The sequence below is a fragment of the Myotis myotis genome, unplaced genomic scaffold, assembly GCF_014108235.1.
Source record: "Myotis myotis isolate mMyoMyo1 unplaced genomic scaffold, mMyoMyo1.p scaffold_m19_p_4, whole genome shotgun sequence".
Taxonomy (NCBI): Eukaryota; Metazoa; Chordata; class Mammalia; order Chiroptera; family Vespertilionidae; genus Myotis; species Myotis myotis.
Window position 1 is genome coordinate 102951021 of NW_023416346.1, and position 25852 is coordinate 102976872.

Consider the following 25852-nt stretch of genomic DNA (forward strand, 5'->3'; position numbering starts at 1 on the left):
TATTTAGATTGATTAGACCATGACCATGTGGATTTAATTTTTAGTTCATGACTGGAACATCTATGAAGAACATGATTTCAAATGTACAGAGATCATTCAAATTTAGAATACTATTTACTCATGATTTTTTACTTACAAAACCATGATTTCATGGTTACTCTGAGGGTAAGTGTATTTTTCACTCTAGAATTATGATTCAATTGGTCGTATTTTGCAAAATAAAACAGCAGGATTGTATCTGAACTTGGAAATCTCCTTTCAAAGCCTGTCTGTTCACCATGGAGTTTGCACAAATTAATGCAAACAGTTTCTGTTGTCATACATCATTGGATGAATGATTTAGCAAGTAACAAGAGGCAAGGGATAGTTACTAGAGGCAAGGCTGTTGCTGTCAGTAAATGTAAGGTTCATCAACAAAAACTAACCAAATGCAGTTAATTGTACTGCTTGATGGCAGCTAGGTTTTAAAATTACAGCAAGGTCACTTGCATAACATTGCAGACAAGAGCCCTTTTATAGAACCTTTATATTATCTCTAGCTTAAGAATATTACATAATTTAAATTACAATGTAAATCCCTGAATGCTGGGGTCCAACCCCAGCAGGTCCAGGGGTCCCCAAAGGTGTAGACGGAGTCGGCGAAGAAGGAAGGACACAGAGACAGTGTTCAGTTGATCAGCAGCCTAGCCAGGATCTCCAGCCAGGATCTCCAGCCAAGTTCTGGTCTGGATCTCCAGAGAGGTTCTGCTTAGGATCTCCAGCCAGGTTCTGTGTCCATGTTCTCTTGCTAGGTTCTCCAGGTTCTCCAGCCAGGTTCTGTAGCCATGTTCCCTCGCTAGGTTCTCCAGCCAGGTTCTGTCCAGGTTCTCCAGCCAGGTTCAGTCACCAGGTTCTAGTCAGGTTCTCTTGCCATGTTCTATAGTCAGGTTCAGTCCAGGATCTTTTGCCATGTTCTCTCCAGCAAAGTTCTTCTGTCTGTAGGTTCTGTGTAGGTTCTGTCTTCTAAGTTCTGTGTGTAGGTTCTGTCTTCTAAGTTCTGTGTTCTAAGTTCTGGGTCTTGCTGTCTTGTTGCATCTGTATTTATACCAGTTGATTCAATCCTATCAATCTCTATTACAAAGGTTAGGGCGTTTCTTATCTCCATTCCAGGGAGTAAAGATTATGTAGCTTAAGCATGATTGTTCATAGTTAAAGTGATTAATTACCCGCCTGGCACTTAGTTAAGAGGTTTTATTCCCTCCCTAACTTCAGGGGAAAATCCCTACCTGGGGAAACAACCTTTCTCAGAGACCTTGGTTAAAACACATAGTGCCAAGAAGGTGAGCAAACATATTAAGAATAGTATGCCATATATGCCAGGTCCTTTGAAACAGCAAGGATGGACCGGCTCCCGGCACCTGAAAGGATAAAAAAAAAATAAAAACAAAACCAAACCAGAAACGGCCCTAGCTGGTTTGGCTCAGTAGATAGAGCTCAGCCTGAGGACTGAAGGATCCTGGTTCAATTCCAGTCAAGGACACATGCCCAGATTGCAGGCTCGATCCCCAGTAGGGCGTTTGCAGGATGTAGCCAATCCATGATTCTCTCTCACCATTGATGTTTCTATCTCTCTCCCTCTCCCTTCCTCTCTGAAATCAATAAAATATATATAAAAAAAACCAGAAACAAGTCGGTCTGCTGTGTGATTATCACTGACTGATGCCTGTCTTCAAGGTTGACATTGTTATCATATAGTAGCTTTTTAAAAAAATATATTTTATTGATTTTTTACAAAGAGGAAGGGAGAGGGATAGAGAGTTAGAAACATCGATGAGAGAGAAACATCGATCAGCTGCCTCCTGCACACCTCCTACCGGGGATGTGCCCGCAACCAAGGTACATGCCCTTGACCGGAATCGAACCCGGGACCTCTCGGTCCGCAGGCCGACGCTCTATCCACTGAGCCAAACCGGTTAGGGCCATATAGTAGCTTTTATCTGCACTCTATTTTTACATGAGGGATAAATGGCAGGAAAATGTGCAATTAGGGTATTATTATGGCGACTATCAACAGTTCTATCGGTTGTACATAATTTTATACTATCAAATGTCTACTTCCCCTCACAGTTAAAAATCATAGATTAATATTCAAATCTTACTATAATAGGTGTCAAATCTTTCAAATTGCCATGTGTGTGATGGGTGTGATTTGGAGAAGGAAGAGTAGAGACATAACACAATTCCAGGATGTAATCCTTTCATTCATGAAGGTGCTTGTATTAGTGATGATACAGGTGCAGAACGAGCTCTCCAAAGCACCGGTAGGTCCTGAGCCACCAGGAAAAAAGAAGTTTTGAAACACATTTCCATTCTGAGCTTATAAAGACTCCCTTTGAAAAAAAACTTGAATTTATTTAAGCAACATTGGTTCTCAAAACGGTACGTTTCAAGTGTACAACTCAATAAAACATTATTAGCACACTACATCATGTTCCCATTGCTGCAAGCGAAGTCTCTTTTCATCCTCATTCCCTCCACTTTGCTGCTCCTCCATATCCCCCACCCTCCCTTTCCCTTAGCCCATGGGCAGCAAACTGCGGCTCGCAAGCCACATGCGGCTCTTTGGCCCCTTGAGTGTGGCTCTTCCTAAGCCTTAGGAGTACCCTAATTAAGTTAATAACAATGTACCTACCTATATAGTTTAAGTTTAAAAAAATTGGCTCTCAAAAGAAATTTCAATCATTGTACTGTTGATATTTGGCTCTGTTGACTAATGAGTTTGCCGACCACTGCAGGCTTAGGCTATCATCATACTGTTGTCTGTGTTTATGTAGTATGTATATATATTTTTCTGTTTAACACTTATTTAACCTGAAAATTAAGCTTAAACGAAAGCTTACATTTGCCTGAAAAATAAGGCAACCAAGATTTCAATGTAAAATGTTGATAAATTATTTTAAATGTATGCCTATGTAATTACTGAATTTGATAACTAGAAAACCATACAAGTGGTAGGTAAAATATTTATATTTTGGTATATGTACTCTGATCTTAGTACTCTGATCTATTTATTCCTCACCATTGTTTTTATACAAATAAAGTAGTTTTATTTGGAAAATGCTTTGATTCTTCAAGATTAATGATGTCCAGTTAATAAATACTTTCCAGAATATAAATTGCATCTAAAGATCATAATTGTTGGTATGGCCTCAGACTACCAGGTATTTTATTTGTGTATGATTAGATCTAGTATTTAGCAGTGCATTTCAGTGCTTTAACCTCTAAAGAGTAAAATGAGTCAAATTTTTATTGCAATTGCAACTTTACTAATGAACTCCATTTCTAAATGAGAGTTAGTCAGTCTGAAAATTAATGATTATTGTATATGTCTTTGGCAACTATTTTGCATATGTGTATTAAGGTAATTGATTAAAATCAGTTTTAAGTTCTATAAGGAAATGTTAACATTGACACCTAGCACCAACATCTCTAAATGTAAGTACCTAACAAAACTGTTATCGTCAGAGGTTTAGCTATGATAGTAACAATTATGCTGAATTGAATGATTTTTAAAAAATATATAGATCTGAATTCTGTATAGTTTTTTGTCTTTTGTGTTTAGGAGTAGAAGACTAAAATTCCATAATGACAACTTAGATAATTCCATCAATGAAACATGCCATATATAACCTATTTGTTTTATCCCATCAAATTTATAAGATTATATTACAGGAAAAAATACATTAAGATTAAGAAAAGCATGTATGTGCTGATGCATGTGTTATATTTTGTTTAATGGTATCATTTTAAACAAAACTTTAAGTAATTTATGCTTATTAGTTTTTTATTGATGTGTTGTTATGACTAGTACTTTATAAATTAATATTATATCAACATTTTTGCAACAGAAAGAAGACATACAGAAAGTAACATGATTTAGAATAGTCAAAATCCAGAGGTAAACCACTCTATGATTTAATGACTCAGTTATAGATTTCTAATATTTTTAATTTTTCTTCTTGTATTTTTTATCTCTAATTTTTGAAGTATTTATATTTAGCAATGACTATTTAATCTCATTTCCTGAATCTTCAAATGAAATAAAACTAAAAAGATGAAGTAATTACATATTTTAAAACCATGTGCACTTAAGAAAACAGTGAGCTTGCTGGATAATTTCAAAAGGTTGTGTCATGGAAAGCCTGCATTTTATTGAAGGCAAAATGCAATGGAGGCTTACTCCCCATCATTGTGTGAATTCTCCAGTGAGTCTATGGGAAGGAATGACCTTCCTGACCTTCTCACACTCTTAACAGTAGCAAGGGTGGCCATTTAGTCTGAACTGGAAGCAGAGTGGTAGTGAAGAGAGCCTGAAAGCTAACAATGAGAATTAGTAACTAGTGGACAACTCTAAACATAGACAAAAAATACCCTTTATGACTTAAATCAAAGAAGCCTGACATTCCTTTATGTACCACTCTTTTCTTGATACTGATCAAAGTGCAATAGTTATTTTGGAGAAAATAATGAGATATACAATTCTGTAAGGTTAATATCAATAGAAAATTGCCCTTTGATAATTATTTTAAAATTAAATTGAAATAAATATAAATATGAATTTTATTAACTAGCATAATATGAAACAACACATATTTTTAAGTCTGGTACTATTTCTCAAAGAACAATTACAATGACTGGTGGAATAAGAAGTTATTCCTTATAACATTGTTTTACAAGAAATCAGAGCAAAGGAATTCACTGGTGCAGATTTTTAAACTTTGAAGTTTCATTTAGTAAATAAAGTAGATTTTATAGACTTTTTATTCTCATATAGCAAATAAAACAAATCCCCTTTAATCTTATTGTAATGAGACTTGGTTTATCTGAACAATTACAGAAGACACTTACATCCCTTAGCAAATTATTTGCTAAGCATTAACCTGAGGATGTGAATCTATTTTGAACTCATTGGATGAAGGAACAACCTTATGAAATAAATGCGATCATTATTTCTATTTTACAGTTGAGGAAACTGAGACACAAGAAGGGTGAATTACTTGCTCAAATTGCTGCCTATTAAGTAGTTGAATTTTCTGAATGCAGTTCCTAATTCTGGCTTCAAATTCTGTGCTCTTAGGTTTGGTACAAGTTTGCCAGGAAATAAGAAAAAGGGAAGGAAATAGTCTGAAGATCTGCAATAGTTTTAAAAATTTTTCTGAAAGATTCTATAAAAATGCTAATATGATGCAGATCCACTATGTGTACCTGCTTTTCTTTCCTTCATGAGGTTAAATGAAACTCTAGAAAATAGGAAATGAAATGCCCTGATAGTGCAACATTACAATTTTTTTCCACAGGGACTTCTGCAAGCTAAATAAAAAACTTGTTGGCTATGTAAAGTGCTTTAACAAATTTTGTAACCTTTTAAAAATCCTTTAAAAACGAATCTGATATATTTTTGTCACCTTATCAACTGCACAGTTTATAGAAATCAGGAAAAACACTGTTTGTTTTTGTGTTTTTTTTTTTTTATATTTATTTACCTTTTACCCAGCAAACATTTTTGGCTTGGGTGATAGTCCTAGGATGCGTTAGACTAGCTGTTGGATTTGGTTGCTGGCTTATTCTTTATCCAGGAAAGTAAATATCAATCTAGTAGCCAATATTGAATGGAAAATAAGTCTGCTTCTGTTGGAAAGGTTATTTAATTTATAACTAACTGAAAGTAGTTGTGGGGGGAGTTGTTTGACATTTTTTCTTGTACATCAGATAGTAAGTTTCTAAAAAGAGTAGTTGACCTGGAAATAGGAGACTTAGTCCTAGCAGCTGCTGGTGTGAGTATGTTTATAGCCTCAATTCCAATTTGTATCATCTGTGCCCGGAACTGCAGAGTGACTTAGAGCCTAGTAAATTCCAACCATAGAAGCTTTTAATCATATCCAATGGAAGAAGTATCCATTTTTTAAAAGGCAGTATTTTGCTGTAGTCACCTATCATCTACAGGAAAAGAGAGAATGTAGTCCAAGCAAAGGTCAAGTAAAACAACTAAGGTGACAATAGCCCCCTTGGCATGTTAGGCATTGAAGTTTGGAGTTAAAGACTTCAAGAATATAGGTATGGGCTTTAAAGATTTAGCTGTAGATTGAGAGTACATCACAAAGATTAACAAGTGAAATTATTTGTGAAATATTGTTCATTATATTGATGTCCTCTGAAGATATAATTTTTAAAAAGTTCTGTAATCTATTATGTAGAAGATAGGTAGTGGAAACTCATAACTATTATTTAAAATTCTAGAATTGGAAGAACATATTGGGAAAAAACAAACAGCAAGGTCTTAATGATGTAAACCTATTCAAAAGATAATCAGAAGTATATATGCATATTAAAATCTGCATCATATTGAAAATTGAGATTATCTTTGGTCCCCTTTCCCATTTTCCCTACATTATTAATTTTTTTGTTTTGTAGGTTGAAATAGTATCTTTTACTCTCTTGTTTTTATTCTCAAGCAGTAAAAATCAACAAGGTCTGCCAACTTTTTTTCTTCAATATGTTTTAGGGGAATCTTTTTAAATTTAACTTTTATTTAAGTATAATTAGCATACAATATTATATTGGTTAGGTTAGTTTTGTGTGTATAATATAGTAATTCGACATTTTTATGTGACCATCCAACTAATTATAGTAATCATCTGTCACTGTGAAAACTTACCACAATATTGTTGACTATATTCCCCTTCCCCTTTTCACCCATCTCACCACCCCTACCTTTTAGTAACCATCCCTTTGGTCTCTGTTTTTGAGTATGCCTTTGTTTTGTTTTGTTTTAGATTCCACATATAAATGACATCATATGGTATTTTCCTTCTATGTATGACTTATTTCACTTAAAATAATATCCTCTAGATCAGTAATTCTCAACCTTGGCTGCACATTAAAATCACTTGGGAATCTTTTTTAAAATCCTGATTTCTGGGCCTCATCCTTCGGAAATTCTGTTTCTTTGTTACTAATGCTGTGGCCCCACCCAAGAGGTTCTGGGTTGGCAGGAGGTGCTCACTCTTACACCCCTGTCCTTGGTAGCTTGCTTGCCTGCTGCTGCCATTGTGGCCCCACCCCATAACAAAGAAACAGAATTTCCTAAGGATGAGGCCCAGAAATCAGGATTTTAAAAAGATTCCCAGGTGATTCTAATGTGCAGCCAAGGTTGAGAACCACTGCTCTAGAGTAATTATTGAGCAGAATTCCAGTGACTTATATGAGTGAGCAATATTACATTACTTTTCCTTTCATCTTAAATCATTAAGCCTTTCAAGCTATTCCCTATTTTCCTATAAAGTTCCCCTTCCCTCTCTTTGAAAACATAATAATTCAGAGGCTAAATTTAACTTTAACCAGTCAGGGTTGCTGAGGATCAATGTCCTTATCCCAATGAAGTTGATGTGTCAGCTGTGGTTTATCCTTACTGGTTTAGAACATGGGAATTGTTGCTGTGTAACACCTTTTTTCCATAGCCAATAAACTATATTTTAATAGCTCTGTGAGTTTGTTATGTTACACACAAAATCATGAAGGTAACATTGTAAGCTTTTAAAGTGTATAGATAGATTTCCTGACAAGGATTAGATTGTGTTTTTAAAATTGTTGCAGAAGAAAAAAATAAAGAGGAAAGGAAGGAAATAATGGAAAGAAAAAAAATAGAAGAAAGGAGGGAACAAGGAATAAAGGAAAGAAAGAAGGAAAATAGAAAAACAATAATTTAAGTAACAGAAGGAAGAAATTAAATTATTTTGGATCAAAGTTGTCACTTTCTAGAGGTAAAGGCAATTTTTTTATATTATTCAAGTTATATTCAGTATTATTTAAGAAATTAATCAAGTTTCTGAGAAAAATGTAATGGACCATGTAACCTCAAGTTACACTGACTTCCTGACAAGGCAAAGTTGGATTTATACAAGTTTCCTGTTTACCCAAGAATGAAGACATTTCTCTTATGAAATGAGACAGTCATAACTATTATTCTAGTGAATTTTAGTTTACAGTTTTGCTATAAACAGCATTACAGAAGCTTATTTCAAGAGTCCTATTTAATGAACAGGAAAAAATAAGGCTCAGTGCTGACAATTTCATACATTACATGATTGAAATAAAATATTTCTGGATAACAGAAAAATATTTTTTAAATGATAGTTCTGTTTTATTATGTAGTACCTATGTGAACAACAGAAGATAAATTGAGCTGCTGAAAAAATCTTGTTTTTATATATACTATTCAGATAGCACATGTATGACATGAGTACTTACTATTTTTATTTTTAATATATTGTTGATACTATTACAGATGTCCCCATTTTTCATGTCTTTGTCCACCTCCACCCAGCCCCCACTCCCTTCCCTATGGCCATCACAGCACTATTGTCCCTGTCCATGGAATATGAATATGTACTTTAGCTAATCTCTTCAACTTGTTTCATCAAGCCACCTCCCCTCTGACAGTGGTCAGTCTGCCCCAGGTAGCCATGCCTCTGTTTCTATTTTGTTGGTCAGTTTATTTTGTTCATTAGGTTGCACATGTAAGTGAGATCATGTGGTATTTGTCTTTCTCGATTGGCCTATTTCACTTAGCGTAATACTTTACAGGTTTATCCATGCTGTTTAAAAGGTTAAAGGTTCCTTCTTTTTTACGGCCTCATAGTATGCCATTGTGTAAATATACCACAGCTTTTTTATCCACTCATCTTGGGCTGTTTCCAGATCTTGGCTATTGTAAATAACGTTGCAATGAACATAGGGGTGCATATATTCTTTCTGATTGGTGTTTCAGGAAAGCTGCTGCACAGCAAAGGAAAGCAACAACAAAACAAAAAGAGAACCAACTTAATGGGAGGAAATATTTGCTAATCATAGATCTTATAAGGAGTTAATTTCCAAAATATATAAAAAACGTATATAAGTCAACACTAAGAAGACAAACAACCCAATTAAAAAATGGAAAATGGACCTGAATAGACACTTCTCCATGGAAGACATTCAGATGGCCAATATACATATGAAAAAATTGTTTATATTTTTAAAAAATGCACACCAGACTGTGATACCTTTGAAACTTAAATACCCAGTAACATCAAAGAAGACACTCCTCATTATTTTAATATAATATATGTCAAAATTACTGTAACGGTAAAACATATTTATTTGAGTACTAGTATGCAGTGCACAAAAATCTGCCCAACCTCTAGTCACGGCACAAATTCATCCTGTTCCCTTCTTGTGGAGACTGAAGGCCATAATTTTATTTACAATGTAAACATTCCTTGGCCCAAAACAAAAAATCTAATTTTAATGGCATTGTTCTACCCCTGATACCCACTGGAAGTGTCAGTTCCATATCTGAGGACAAATTTAGAGTCTCTCTGTTCATAGAAAACTATCCATTACATGTCATCTAAAAATGACATAAATTACAGCTGAGACTATTATTGGCTTTTAAAGATGAAATTCTATAAAATAAAGCAGTCATCATAGGTTGGAGTGGTATGTACTTCTTTCAACTTAAGATAAAACCCAATAAAATAAAACAGCTTATTTGAGCTGGAACAGGGTGTGCTATCTTTATACTACAGACCTCTTATTTTTCTCTATATCTGAAACCTTAGTTTGTAATGTCTTTACAGTGTTCTCTTTTCCCCTTTCAAATAACATATTTCCCTTGGTGAAAGTTAATTAGCTTTTAGATTCTCTATTGAATATTTTTTTGTGCTGGTTTCAGCTCTGAAAAGTTATGGGAGAAATTTGACTGTATATAATTACTGGGGATGTAGACTATTCCATTTTACAATTCAGGATAGTATATGTGCCTTACAAATAATCATTAGTTTTTCAGTATAACATAGAGTTATATAAATGAATACATATTTTTAAAAAACATTTTTATTGATTTCAGAGAGGAAGGGAAAAAGAGAAAGACAGAAACATCAATGATGAGCCAATCCCCCTACTGGGGATTGAGCCAACATTCTTGGCATGTGCCCTGATCAGGAATCAAGCTGTGACCTCCTGGTTCATAGGTCAATGTTCAACCATGAAGCCACACCAGTAGGGCAAAATGAATATACATTTATTTTATTTCACATTTTAATGTCTTCAGACATAATGTTTTCAGGGAGAACTTGTTCATAATTTCAAACACAGAGCTGCATTTGCCATTTTCTTTAAATAATAAAGAATTATCAGTGTGAAAATAATAATAGAAAATTTTGGATAGTTATTGTTTTGGTAGAAGTAATTGCTAGTCAGTCTCTGAAGGATTTTATTATGCTCACTGGTAATTTTTTAATTTAAGAAATTCTAACTATTGAAATTGCTTAAAATAATAACAAGTGTGGGAAAATTATCAATATTCAAATAATCATTATTCCATTAGCATTGATTATTATGCCCACTGAAGTATTTTACTGTGATTAAGCATAATTTATAATTTCTGAGGCCATGAAATAAGCAATGAATCACCCACAAAATTGTAGTTGAAGTATTCAGAAAAGACAACTTCATCTCCCTATTCTTCTCCACTCAGCATGTGGGTACCCTTGCAAACACATATAGACAAGGGCACACACATACTATTTCTTTAGTATTATGATTCACTCATTCTGGGAGGTTTGTCTCTTCCTAATTAGATACACAGAATCCATTCATCCCATTTGTAAAGCTCACAATTTGATTTCCTCTGGCTCTTTCTTTTGTCTTTGCAGTCTTCAACTAGACAACGAAAACAAAGATACAGTAGAACTCATTTTCTTATTATTGATTTCATGCACCAGCTGCCAGCTGTTTTAGAGTGTTCATTTTTATAACCCTCTGGGAAACTTTTTCAAAGTACTTTTCTTAGACAATCTGCTAAATACTATTAGTTTAATAAGTAAAGACTTGCCATAATCTTTAAAGAAACTTAAATATTGCTCTTGCAGCTGAGATATAAACATTTTGATTCAAATACACAGACAAGTTTCTTTCTATGAATCAGTATCAAACACTTTGAGAGACTAGTACTGCATGCTTCTCCCACCCCTTGCACCTGCCTGCCATCACATAGTTTATTCTAAGGGAAAAATTTACAATTTGAGCTTTCTGTTTATGGTTTCTGTATTTTCCTCCTCATCTTTCTCTTCCAAATGTTAAGGATTAATACATAAGCCTGTTGAATTATCATTTTTATGAATACACGGGTAGTTTTTGAACATATATTTAGGAAGGCACTCCAGGCAGATGCACATATAAGACCACCTATTATAATGAATGCGAATATATTTCCACAGATAATCAAGTTCATGGCATCGAATGTGGAAGCACTGTTTAAATTCAGGGTGCCAACATCTGTCTTTTACTTAGTTGAAGACTATTTCATGTATAGGCAGAATCTAGGAACAAACCTACTTAGACCCTTTATCATTTTGAAATGTTAAAATTGACATGCTTTCTTAATGAGTGATATTATTATTATTATTATTATTTAATTAACATGGTAGATCCACACTTTGTGATACTGATTTAAGATGTGAAGGTTTTTCAAGGAGGTAAAATACTTGTACAAAAAAAACTACAAAACATTGAAAAAAGAGAGAGAAAGACATAAACAAGTGGAAGAATTTACTGTGTTCAGAGATTGGTAGAATTAACATCATTAAAATGTACATTCTACCTAAAGCAATCTATAGATTCAATGCAATGCCTATTAAATTACCAATGGCACATTTCACAGATCTAGAATACTCCAAACATTTATATGAAACAAAAAAAGACCCAGAACAGCTGCAGAAATTGACTCAAGCCATTACGCTCAATTAATATTTGACAAAGGAGGCAAGAACATACAATGGAGTCAAGACAGTCTCTTCAATAAATGGTGTTGGGAAAATTGGACAGATACATGCAAATAAAGAAAAAAAAAAGAAAAAAAGAAAGACAGAAACTAGACCACCAACTTACACCATACCTAAGAATAAACTCAAAATGGATAAAATACTTAAAATGTAAGCCATGAAAACATAAAAGTCCTAGAAGAAACCATAGGCAGCAAAATCTCAGATATCTCTTGTAGCAATGTTTGTGGATACATCTCCTAGCGCAAAGGAAAGTAAGGAGAAAATAAACAAATGGGAATATATAAACAAAATTCGTGCATGGGTAGGGTCCCTAGGCATGTCTGGTGATCAGAACTGATGTGTAGAGGGACTGGCCGGGCGATCGGAGGGGGGAGCCCACTGGCACCCACCTTGGCTGATCTGGTGCCTCCCACTCGCCAGGCCTCACCCCCCCGCAGCCACTGTCGGTCCCTCCCACTGCGGGGCAACCTGCAAGGCAATCGGGGCCCCCCACTTGCACCCACCTTGGCTGGCCTGGGGCCTGTGGGCTGGGGCAGCTCCTGCATTGAGTGCCTGCCCCCTGGTGGTCAGTGTGCATCATAGCAACCAGTCATTCCATAGGCTGTTCCACTGTTTGGTTGATTTGCATATTAGGCTTTCATTATATAGGAGATATATCTATATCTATATCATCTATATCTATATCTATATCTATCTATATCTATATCTATATCTATCTATCTATATCTATCTATATCTATATCTATATCTATATCTATATCTATCTCTATCTCTATCTCTATCTAATCATCTATCTATATATCTATATCTATATCCATATCTATATCTATCTATATCTATATATCTATAAGCTCCTGCACAACAGAAGAAGAAAACTTCAACAACATGAAAGGGAACCCACTGCATGGGAGAACGTATTTGGCAATGATATACCTGATAAAGGGTTAATGTTCAAAATATATATGAAACTCATACAACTGAACAAAAGAAGACAAGTAGTCCAATTAAAAAATGGACAAAGGATCTAAATAGGCACTTCTCCAAAGGGAACATACAGATGGCCCAGAGACATGAAAACATGCTCAGTCACTGATTATCAGAAAGATGCAAAGTAAAACCACAATGAGGTATCACTTTACACTTGTCAGAATGGCCAGCATCAAGAAATCAACAAATGGCAAGTCTTGGTGAGGATGTGGAGAGAAGGGAACCCTAGTACACTGCTGGTGGGAATGCAGACTGGTGCAGCCACTGAAGAAAACAGTATGAATTTTCCTCAAAAATTTAAATATGGAACTTCCATTTGGCCCAGTGATCCCATTTCTAGGAATACAGCCTAAGAAACCAGAAACACCAATCAGAAAGAATGTATGCACCCCTATGTTCATAGCAGCATAATTTACAGTAGCTAAGATCTGGAAACAGTCCAAGTGCCCAACAGTAGATGAGAGGATAAAAAAGCTGTGGGACATTTACACTATGGAATACTATGCAGCAGTGAAAGAGAAGGATCTCTTACCCTTTGAGACAACATGGGAAGATCTGGAGAGTATTAAGCTAAGCAAAATAAGCTAGTTAGAGAAAGACAAGTATCACATGATCTCACTCATATGTGGAATCTAATGAACAAAATAAACTGATGAACAAAATAGATCCAGAGACATAGAAGCAGGGAACAGACTGATGACTCTCAGAAGGAAGATGCGGGTGGGCAGGAAGAGATCAACCAAAGAACTTGCATGCATATATGCTTAAGCCATAGTCACAGATAATAGGGTGGTGAAGGCCTGGGATGGGAGGTGGGGGCGGACTGGAAGGGGTCAGTGGGGGAATAAAGGGGACGTATGGAATGCTTTCAATAAAGATTTTTAAAATTAATTAATTAATTAATTAAAGATGTGAAGGCTTTTAGTCTTGAGTATTAGAAGTGCATTTATTGGGTATTAATAAAAATACATCAAACCATTATTTTGGTTTTTTTTCCCCTTTATTGATTAAGATATTACAAATGTGTCCTTATCCCCCCAATGTCAAACCATTATTTTGAATGGCATCATTAGAGTTTAATGCATATATGAAGATGTATGCATCCTCAGCTTGAATTTTTCCTTAAGGCTAAGTATCCTAAGATATTTGAATTGCTTAAAATGTTCTTTTGAGACCTTTTGTTTATAAAAACATGTACCCTTTGTTTGCAGTGTATCTTGGACTTGCCTGTAAAATGGTAGTGTAACTAGAGGTCCATTGCACAAAATCCATGCACTTGGCAGGCGGGGGGGAAGGGGGGCGGTCCCTAAGCAGTCTGGGAGCCCTTGGGGGATGTCCGACTGACGGCTTAGGCACGCTCTCCATAAGTTGGACATCCTTAGCGCTGCCACAGAGGCGGGAGAGACTCCCATACTGCCACTGTGCTCGCCAGCAGTGAGCCCGGCTTCTGGCTGAGCGGCGCTCCCCTTGTGGGAGCACACTGACCAGCGGGGGCAGCTCTTGAATTGAGTATCTGCCCCCTGGTGATCAGTGTGCATCATAGCGACCAGTCGTTCTGCCCTTTGGTCAATTTGCACATTAGCCTTTTAATATATAGGAATAGAGTCAAAAGTGTATTTCATTTTTATGCCACTTCTGTACTATTATCAATGCATTTAATGTTTTTATAGAATCATTTGTGCAGCTTTATACATTACTGCTGCAAAATTCATATTTGATAAATATCTATGTTTGTTAAATTTGGTAGAAGAAAAATTGTAGTACATTTTATACTTTTGAGGTGGAGGGAACATTTTCATTTTGTGAAATCAAATAAAACCACCTTCTTCAAAGTGGAATAAAAGAAATGCTTCCTTAATAAGGTGACCATAAGATATATTAGTTTCTGTGAACCTGAGAATTTGGACTTTGTTATTATAAAAAGCAATTCCATGTTTGATATTTTTGTCATTATAGACACAGCTCTGTTATAGTTAGCTTTGAAGTCTGGTCCTCTTAGTTCTTAAAATGGAAAAGACCCAGTTGACTTTCCCGAGATCCCTAGTTAAATATTCTTATGCATTAAATTGATTTTATTCAGATTAAGGTATTAAGTTTGAATGGGACGAATTTTTACAGTAATCTTTGTTTTCCTGTGAATCTTCTCATCATGGTTCTCATGCATCTCATGCCCCATAATTATTTTTAGAAACATAACCAAAGTATAATGAACTATGGAAACTAAGCTGAAGAATGGTCCTCTTTGTTGATTTCCTCTGTGTTTTTTCTTAGTTATATTAACTTGTTTTATTATGTTTAATAAATAAATCCATATTTATTAAAACCCCAAATTTATTATTTTTATTATGTTCAAACAGGATTACAAATCATTTGGCATTTGGTTCTTTGTTTTACTTTTAGGGCATAGACCAAAAAAAAAAAAATGCTACCTGCCCTTTACAGCTTTAAACTGGACACAAAATGTTTAAACATGTGAAATAATCTTAGCTCTCTCTAAGGAAACATATAGGTAAGTGTTCTCCATATAGAAGCCAGTATAACTTGTAGGGTCATGTCAAAAGTAATGCTCTTATCCTTTGAGTGAAATTATATTATGTGACAGTCTTTATATATTTACATAAATTAGAACAGACTAATACCATTTTAACTAAGCCTTTTTTATGGCTTTCCCAAACACAAAGTCTTAATAAGATAATGCTTTAGTATTACATCCATGTTTTTTAACTTATTCCTGCTTTCACCTGCAAACAAAGGGTGAAATTGAATTGCTACACAACTGTGTGCTTGATTGAACAAGTGAATTGATGAAAGGATAACAATAGAGATCCTGTTTATGTATTGCTATGTATTTTTTCTGCATACCCTTCAGGCAAAAGTATTGATAGCAAGCTTCTTTTTTTCAGCACAAAACAAAGGGTTTAGGTCAGTCCTGTAGGTACAGAGGAGGTGATACTTGAGATGAGATTTTAAAGATGATTAGGAGTTTTCTGGGCAGACTAGGTGTGTGTGTGTGTGTGTGTGTGTGTGTGTGTGTGTGTGTGTGTGTGTGGTGAGGGGATTCGAAGCAGTGAGGACACTTGGCTAATGGATTGCTCTTCTTCTGCTCCTCACACAGCTTATTTTATCTTTCCTCAACATCCCTATCAACTCCCCCCTACTCCAACCCTCTGTTTTACACTTACAGAGTTTTGTGAAATTATAATTTAAGTAAACTCAAGTTAATATTTGCCTAACATCAATATTTCTATATATAAGATATATCATTGGAAATAATTCTATCTTCCAAACAAGTTGTAAGAGATGAAGAAATTCACCTTAGAAAATCCATATTACTAGCCAAGTTTCTCTATCTGTTGTTTATTCCAGTTACTTTCTCTGCTGATTAGTTGGGCTTTTTTAAAGTTCTAGTCAGAGATGATTTAGTTGAGACAGAAATGTGTTGTTCAAATTTTCCCCTCTGAGCTCCTCCCCAAATACACACACACACACACACACACACACACACACACACACACACACACACCCCAGATCTGGGTAGCAATTATGGAGTTGTGGAAAGGCTCCTCCTATCCTTATAAATGGTAATCTTTTTTCTACCCTCTTATCATTAGGCTTCCTGAAAATTCTACTGAACAGATTTACTATGGGAGTCTCAGTCAGAAGGAATGCCTAGGTGTTTGGTAGCAATAAGTTCCTCTTAGGAGTTCTTTCTTCCTTTCAGTTCACTTTTGATTATTCTTGGTTGAAAAAAAGAAAATACTTATAGTTTCAGTTTTGCAAATGACTGGTAAAGGTATGCTATGAAAGTACTGTTAAGACTGAAGCTTAATGCACTTTCTATAGAAGGCCACTTTTAATTGGTTTATATCTGTTATGTGCTAGTAGCAATCAGATTAACGAAGGTTGGAAAGAACCTTGAACTCCTTGGATTAGAAGCTAGGACTGCAGAATATCATTGAAGTGTTAAGTTTAAAATTTTTCAAATAAGATTTGAAAATGTTGAGCTGGTGTCACAGAGCATAGTTGCATAGCCAGGAGAAAGTGAGACATGTTAATGTACATATATGTGGATAAAGAATGTGCCATCAGAGAAAGGAAGAAACAGGTCCAATACATTTTGTCTTGTGTGTGCTTACCTAAAAACAATAACTTTAGTTTCTTACGGGTAATTTTATTATACTTAATCTACATTGATTCTATTTGTGAATATCAATACAATTATCATCATTAAAAATGAGATGTAGCCCTAACCAGTTTATCTCAGTGGATAGAGCATTGGCCTGCGGACTGAAAGGTTCCAGCTTCAATTCCAGTCAAGGGCATGTACCTTGGTTGCGGACACATCCCCAGTAGGAGGTGTGCAGGAGGCAGCTGATCGATGTTTCTTTCTCATCGATGTTTCTAACTCTCTATCCCTCTCCCTTTTGCCTGTTGAATGAGCATTATTTAATGCATTTGTTCATTTTAGATTTGTGGTTTCTCTAAAATTGGTTTTCTCTAATTAAATATTCATTGTTGATATAGTATCCATGTAATGGTGTTCAATGTGTTATACATCTATATGTATTCTGCTGCTATAGGCGCAATACTCATTAATAAGATAATATAGAATCAGATAGTTTAATATCATGATCATTGCCACCTTGAAGAATGATCTCTTTCCCAAGGATGCTCCTCCTCTATACACTTCTATTCTATTGGCATCTTTCTATAAAATGCCAGAGGACTGATAGATAGAGCATAAGGGTGAAACACACACACACACACACACACACACACACACACACACACACACACACACAAGCACACATCCAAGCAAATGGATTAAAATAGACATTTCTTACTAATATTTTTTCTTCTGATGTTTTTCTTTTCCAAGAAAATAAGATAAACACATTTTTCAGTATTTGAGGAACCTATAGAGGTTTAAGGAAAAAGAACCCCTTTACATTTTATAGTATCAACAAAATGAATGCTTTTAGCCTATCATTAATAGTTCAGTGTTCTTGTTTACGTGATTGTATGTCATTCTTCTAAAGGCCTGCAATTAGTGGATACTTTTTTCTTTTTTTAGCATCACTTGGGCATTACTTTTATTTATTTACTAGAGACCCGGTGCATGAGATTCGTGCACTGGTGGGAGGCGTGGCCTGCGGGATTGGCCTGATTGGGAGCGCTGCTCATCCCGGTCAGCCAAGCAGTGCTCCCATTGTGGGAGTGCATTGACCACCAGGGGGAAGCTCCTGCATTGAGCTTCTGCCCCCTGGTGGTCAGTGTGCAGCATAGCAATGGGTCAACTGGTCATTCTGCCATTTGGTTGCTGGGCTTTTATTATATAGGATTTTTATTCAAGTATAGTTAACATACAGTATTATATTATTTTCAGGTGAAAAAACATAGATTTGACATTTTATATACCTTATGAAATGATAACCATGATGTCTAGTAAACATATATCACCATAAAAGGTTATTACAATATTATTGCCTTTACTAGTGGCCTGGTGCATGAAATTCATGCACATTAAAAGAGAATTAATTAGAAGACATATTTTAATATTGCTATTTGCCCTTTCTCTATAATAGAAATGTCAGAGATGAAAGAAAATTAGTAAAATGTATATGAAAATCTTCCTCCTGTCAAAGTCTGGGGCACGCTGTGGGACCCAGAGTCAAGTCCCCGCCCACCCAGGCATGTCTCAAAATCGCATGAGGCCCTAGCTGGTTTAGCTCAGTGGAAAGAGTGTTGGCCTACAGACTGAAGGGTCCCAGGTTCGATTCTGGTTAAGGGCACATGCCTGGGTTTCAGGCTTGATCTCCAGTAGGGGATGTGCAGAAGGCAGCCAATCAATGATTCTCTCACATCATTGATGTTTCTATCTCTCTTTCCCTCTCCCATCCTCTCTGAAATCAATAAAGATATATTTTTAAAAAACAAAGAAAGAAAGAAAGAAAGAAATAAAGAAAGAAAGAAAGGAAGAAAGAAAAAAGAAAGAAAGAAAGAAAGAAAGAAAGAAAGAAAGAAAGAAAGAAAGAAAGAAAGAATGTGAGACCCAGACCCTGCCAGCCCCACCCGCATTGGGTGAGATCCAGACCCTATTGGCCCCACCCCCGTCAATCCCTGCCAGGTGGAGGGCGCAGCTTCAGGTCCCCTGGCCTGGTGCCAGGTGGGGTATGCAGCCTCAGGTCCCCCATCAAGCCCCGCCAATTGAGGGGCGCAGCCTCAGTTTCCCCGGGGTACCCTCAGGTCCCTCGTCCCAGCACCAGAGTGGGGGGTGCGGCCTGAGGTACCCTGGCATTGGCCAGGGCGGAGAGCACACTTTGAGGTCCCCTGTCAAGCCCAGCCAGGCAGGGGGATGGCCTCAGGTCCTCTGTCAAGCCCCGCTGGTTAGGGGGCATGGTCTGAGGTCCCCTGGCCCAGCACCAGAGCGGGGGGCACACCTTGAGGTCCCCCATCAAACCCTGCCAGGTAGGGGGCGTGGCCTCAGGTCCCTTGGCCTGGCACTGGGGTGGGAGGGTGGGCGCAGCCTCAAGTCCCTCAGCCTGGCGATGGGGCAGGGAGTGCAGCCTGAAGTCCCCAGTCAAGCCACACAGGTCGGGAGGCGCAGTCTCAGGACCCTGCTGATTGCTCGTTAAGGCTTGTTAAGGGAACTCAGCCTCCACTATGGGCATGGCCATCTTTGTGATGGCGTGATTGTCAAATTGCATATTCCCTCTTTATTAGATAGGATTCCCTATGTTGTACTTTACATCATATTTATTTTATAATTGGAGTTTGTATCCCTTAATCCACTTCTACTTTGCCCATCTTTTTTGGGAACCATCATTTTATTCTTTGTATCTATGAGCCTGTTTGATTTGTTTGTTTCTTTTGATTTTAGATTTTACACATAAGTTAATTCTTATGGTATTTGTCTTTCTCCGTCTGATTTATTTCACTTAGCATAATTCCCTTCTGGTCCATCCATGTTGCAAATGGAAAAAAAAATGTGTTTATGGCAGAGTAGTATTCTATTGTGTATATGTGGGAACCCTGTGCAGAGTACACCAGATGTTTAAGGCCAATTGGAGTAGAGGGGCCCTGTTCAGATTACACTGGATGCTCAAAGCCAAATTGCCATAAGCAGGTGCAAAAGCAAGGACACAGCAATTGTACTGTACATAATGTGCAGGTGTACCTTTCTATAGCCCAAGTACTGATGTCACTATTTGGCATGAAGCATCTTTTTTTTTTAAGTTGGAATAAAGATGTGTTGTTAACCAGCTGGTGCACGGCTGCTTGGTATGGCTCCTGTGTTTGCTACTGTATTAGCAAGGCCTGCTTTGTGTGCTACTTTGCTGAGCTAGTGAGCGGCTACTTTGTAATGCTACTTTGAAGAACTGTTTTGTCTGATGGCTCCTTGTTACCAATGACTACTTAGTCTGCAATAAAGACTCTCTCCTATACACCTATGACTTCTCCTGTCTTCTCTGTCTAATACCCAAAGTCCATGAAGGTCCAGTTCCTAGCAGGGGAACTGAGTCCCTGTGTATTCCCACAATATATATACCAAAACTTCATTATATACTCATCTGCAAATGGACAATTATGTTGCTTTCATACTTTGACTATCCTATATAATAAAAGTGTAGTATGCAAATTGTCCCCTGGACCAGGAGTTGTCCAGGATTTCGACCAGGGGACAGGGCTGGCCAGAGGAAGGGAGGGAGGCCCTGGACAGCAGCGGTGGCAGCAGGCAGTTGAGGGAAGGGAGGGAGGCCCTGGCTGGTGACAGTGGAGGCAGGCGACCAGGAGAAGGGAGGGAGAACCCAGCTGGCAGCCACTAGAGAACCTACCAGTGCAGGAATTTTGTGTACTGAGCCTTTAGTTGTGAATAATGCTGCAATGAAGATAGGAACACATATATCTTTTCAAATTAGTGCTTTTGTTTTCTTTGTAGATCAACCCAGAAGTGAAATTACTGTATCATATGGTAGTTCTTTTCAAATTGTTTTTTAGGATCTTTCAATACTGTTTTCATCACGACTGTACCAACTTACATCCCACCAACAGTGCATGAAGGTTCCCTTTCTCCACATCACCTGTTATTTCTTCTCTTTTTGATAATAGCCATTCTGACATGTATGAGGTGATATCTCATTGTCTTTTTTTTAAATTCAATATATTTGTATTGAATTTATTGAGGTAACACTGGTAACAAAATTATACAGGTTTCAGGTGTAAAATTCTACAACACATCATCTGTACACATATTGTGTGTTCACCACCCCAAGTCAAGGCTCCTTTCATTATAATTTACCCTCCCTCCCCCCCTCCCATACACTCTACCACCTCTCCTACCCCATCTCACCCTGGCAACCACCACACTGCTGTCCGTTTTCATGAGTTTTATCTTTTGCTCAGCCCCTTCTTTCCCACTCCCAAATGTCCCAAACCAACAGCTGTCAGCTTGCTCCCTATTTATGAATTTGTGTCTATTTTTCTTGATAGTTCATTTTGTTCATTAGATTCCACATATGAGTGAAAGCACATAGTACTTGTCTTTCTATGGGTGGTTTATTTCACTTGGCATAATACTCTCCAGGTCCATCCATGCTGTTGCAAAGGGTAAGATTTCCTTCTTTTTATGGCCAAGTGGTATTCCATTGTGTAAATGTACTGCAACCTTTTTATACACTCATCTACTGATGGATGCTTGAGAAAGTACATGAGACCTTTAATATCAGATTTTCCTTTCCTTGGTTTTCTATAATTTTACTTGATGTATTCCCCTTTGGTTTTCAAAGCCAAATGTTTTGTGGGGTTCCTCTTTCCTGTACAGGTTTCCAAGGGTCAGCATCCCTGATGTGGAGCTCAAATTTCTTGATCTTCAGGGAAAAAAGTTCTATACCTTTGAGTATACGAAGGGTGAATACTATCTGTATCATGGAACACTGGTTGGAGTGCGTTTTTTTTTTTTTCTTTTTCTTTAAGGGGTCTTTATCTCTGCCCCTTCTACCCTTCTTGATGTTTTTCCTTGTTGTGAAGGTTCTCTTCATTCAGTTCCCAGGTATTTTTAATAGGAATTATTCCATACTAGAGGCCTGGTGCAAAAATTTGTGCACTTAGGGGGCAGGGGGTTCCTCAGCCCGGCCTGTGCCCTCTCACAGTCTGGGACCCCTCAGGGGATGTCCACCTGCTGGCTTAGGCCCACTTCCCGGGGGATCAGGCCTAAGCTGGCAGTCAGACATCCCTCTGGCAGCCCGGGAGCCCTTAGGTGATGTCTACTTGCCAGTGGGGAGCCGGCCTAAGCTGCAGTCGGACATCCTTAGTGCTGCTGAGGAGGCGGGAAAGGCTCCTGCCACCACCACTGTGCTGGCAGCCGTCAGCCTGGCTTGTGGCTGAGCAGAGCTCCCCCTGTGGGAGCTCACTGACCACCAGGGAGCATCTCCTGCAATGAGCGTCTGCCCCCTGGTGGTCAGTGTGTCTTAGTGACCAGTCATTTCCAGTTGTTCTGCTGTTAGGGACAATTTGCATATTATGTTTTTATTATATAGGATAAAGGCCTAGTGCATGGGTTGGGGCCGGCTGGTTTGCCCTGAAGTGTGTCCCGGATCAGGGTGGGGGTCCCGCTGGGGTGCCTGGCCATCCTGGGTGAGGGGCTGATGGCTGTTTGCAGACTGGTCAAACTTCCAAGTGGGGACTCTCACCTCATGGGGGTGTGGCCATCCTGGGTGAGGGACTGATGGCTGTTTTCAAGATGGCCACACTCCCTTCAGGGTGGGGGTCCCCACTGGGGTGCCTGGCCAGCCTGGGTGAGGGGGTGATGGCTGTTTGCAGGCTGGCCACAGCCCCTTCTGGGTGGAGGGGTCCTGCTGGTGTGCCTGGCCAGCCTGGGTGAGGGGCTGAGGGCTGTTTTCAGGCTGGCCACACCCCATTCAGGGTGGAGGTCCCCACTGGGGTGCCTGGGCAGCCTGGGTGAGGGGCTGATGGCTGTTTTCAGGCTGGCCATGCCTGCAGGCTGGAAGCAGGCATCTGGGATTTATTTAACTTCTATAATTGAAACTTTGTTGCCTTTGTCCAGCTCAAAGCCTGGGTTCCCAGCCCCTCCTTGATCGGAGGCCAAGCCAGCTAAAAGCAGGTATCTGGGGTTTATTTATCTTCTATAATTGAAACTTTGTCACCTTGAGCAGAGCTCAGGGCCGGCAGGGCAGGCGGGAAGCTTGGCTTCTTCCAGCACTGGGGCAACTCAAGCCTCCTGCTCACTCCAGCTCCATGGCCGCTGCCATCTTTGTGATGGAGTGATGGTTAATTTGCATATTACTCTTTTATTAGATAGGATGTAATTGTAGAATTGTTGCATCCATGGGAGGCAGTGAGTTGAAGTTCTTCTCAAGCCATGACCACTGTTCTGAGCTCTAAAGCTCTATACATTGCTTTTTTATTAAAATGCATCTCCCATTCTTTCCTGAGAACAGATTGAATCTCTCTTTATCTTTTTGGTAATGAAAATTTTTCACAAGCAAATTATAAATGATTTTCTAAACAAAATATTTGAACTCAAATATATGACCAATACAGGATGTCCCCAAAACATGCATACACACTTTAACAGCTGATATTTCAATTGATGTTTCTTTACTAGAGGCTTGGTGCACGAGATTTATGCACGAGGGGGGGGTCCCTCAGCCCGGCCTGCACCCTCTCGCAGTTCAAGACCCCTCAAGGGATGTCCACCTGCCGGCTTAGGCCTGATCCCCCCTCTTGCAGTCTGGGGCTCTTGCAGTCTGGGACCCCTTGCTCCTCACGGCCCACCTGCAGTTGTGGCAGGAGAGGCTCCCACCACTGCTGCTGGGCTCTCCAGATGTGAGCATGGCTTCTGGCTGAGCAGCACTCCTCTTGTGGGAGCACACTACCACCAGCGGGAAGCTCCTGCATTCTGCCTTTCAGTCGATTTCCATATTAGGCTTTCATTATATAGGATTTTCAGCCAGACTAAACTTTGAACAAAAAGAAATTATCCACTAAATTTTTTTATGGGGATACATAAAAGTTAAAGTTTATGGTACAAAAGTACAACAGTTGACAAATTGAGGGTGCACAAATACCGAATGAAATGATTCTTGATGTGTGCAAATCTATTACTTCACAATATCAGCAGTGTTTGGACCAAAACGGTCAAGAGTTTGAAAACAGGCATTGGAAAAAAAATTATTCACTTCTGTAGACTTATTTTTTTACAATTTTTTCTTTATTGATTAACATATTACATATGTGTCCTTCCCCTCATTGCCCCCAACCCCCCCCCCCCCACTCATACCTTCCTCCCGCCCCGGTGTCTGTGTCTATTGGTTAGGCTTATATGCATGCATACAAGTCTTTTGGTTGATCTCTCCCCGCTACCCCCACACTTCCCTACCTTCCCTCTGAGGTTTGATGGTCTAATCGATGCTTCTCTATCTCTTGATCTGTTTTTGTTTTCTGTCTCTGGATTTGTTTTTGTTCATCAGTTTATGTTGTTCATTATATTCCACAAATGTGTAAGATTATGTGATATTTATCTTTCTCTGACTGGCTTATTTCACTTAGCATAATGCTCTCCAGGTTCGTCCATGCTGTTGCAAATGGTAAGAATTCCTATTTTTACGGCAGTATAGCATTCGATTGTGTAGATGTACCACTGTTTTTTAATCCACTCATCTGCTGATGGGCACTTAGGCTGTTTCCAGATCTTAGCTATGGTAAGTTGTGCTGCTATGAACACAGGGGTGCATATAACCTTTGTGATTGGTGTTTCTAGTTTCTTGGGATATATCCTAGAAGTGGGATCAGTGGGTCTAATGGGAGTTCCATTTTTGAGGAAACTCCATACTGTTCTTCACAGTGGCTGCACCAGTCTGCATTCCCACCAGCAGTGCACGAGGGTTCCTTTTTCTCTGCTTCCTTGACAGCACTTGTCCTTTGTTGATTTGTTGATGATAACCATCTGACAGGTGTGAGATGGTACCTCCTTGTCATTTTGATTTGCATCTCTTAGATGATTAGTGACTTTGAGCATGTTTTCATATGTGTCTTGGCCTTCCTTAGGTCTTCTTTTGAAAAGTATCACCAACTTATACCATACACAAAAATAAACTTACCATGGATAAAGGACTTAAACATAAGATTGGAAACCATAAAAATATTAGAGTAATCCAAAGGCAGCAAAATCTCAGACATATGCCAAAGCAATTTCTTCATCAATACAGCTCCTAGGGCAATGGAAACTAAAGAGAAAATAAAAAAATGGTACTACATCAAGATAAAAAGCTTATGCACAGCAAAAGAAACCATCAACAGAACAACAAGAAAGCCCACTGCATGGGAGAACATATTTGCCAATGTTGTCTCTGATTAGGGTTTAATCTCCAACATTTACAGAGAACTCATAAAACTTAACAAAAGGAAGATAAGCAATCCAATCAAAAAATGGGCAATCGACCTAAATAGGTACTTTTCAAAAGAAGACAGAAGGAAGGTCAAGAAACATATGAAAACATGCTCAATGTCACTAATTATCAGAGAGATACAAATCAAAACAACAATGTCGTACCATCTCAAACCTGTCAGAATGGCTATCATTAACAAATCAACAAAGGACAAGTGCTGGAGAGGATGTGGAGAAAAAGGAACCCTCTTGCACTCCTGGTGGGAATGCAGACTGGTGCAGCCACTGTGGAGAACAGTATGGAGTTTCCTCAAAAAACTAAAAATGGAACTTCCATTTGACCCAGTGATCCCACTTGTAGGAATATGTCCCAAGAAACTGGAAACACCAATCAGAGAGGATATATGCACCCGTATGTTCATAGTGGCACAATTCACCATAGCTAAAATTTGGAAACAGCCAAAGTACCCATCAGCATATTAGTGGATTAAAAAACTGTGGTACATCTACCCAATGGAATACTACGCTGTGGTAAAAAAGGTATTCTTACCATTTGCAACAACATGGATGGAGCTGGAGAGCATTATGCTAAGTG

General features: G+C 38.2%; 1 protein-coding gene across 1 annotated transcript in view; it reads left to right on the plus strand.

Moving 5' to 3' along the window:
- Positions 1–25852, plus strand: part of DACH2 (dachshund family transcription factor 2) — a 728400-nt gene that overhangs the window by 174655 nt on the left and 527893 nt on the right. The gene's annotated exons all lie outside the window — the stretch shown is intronic.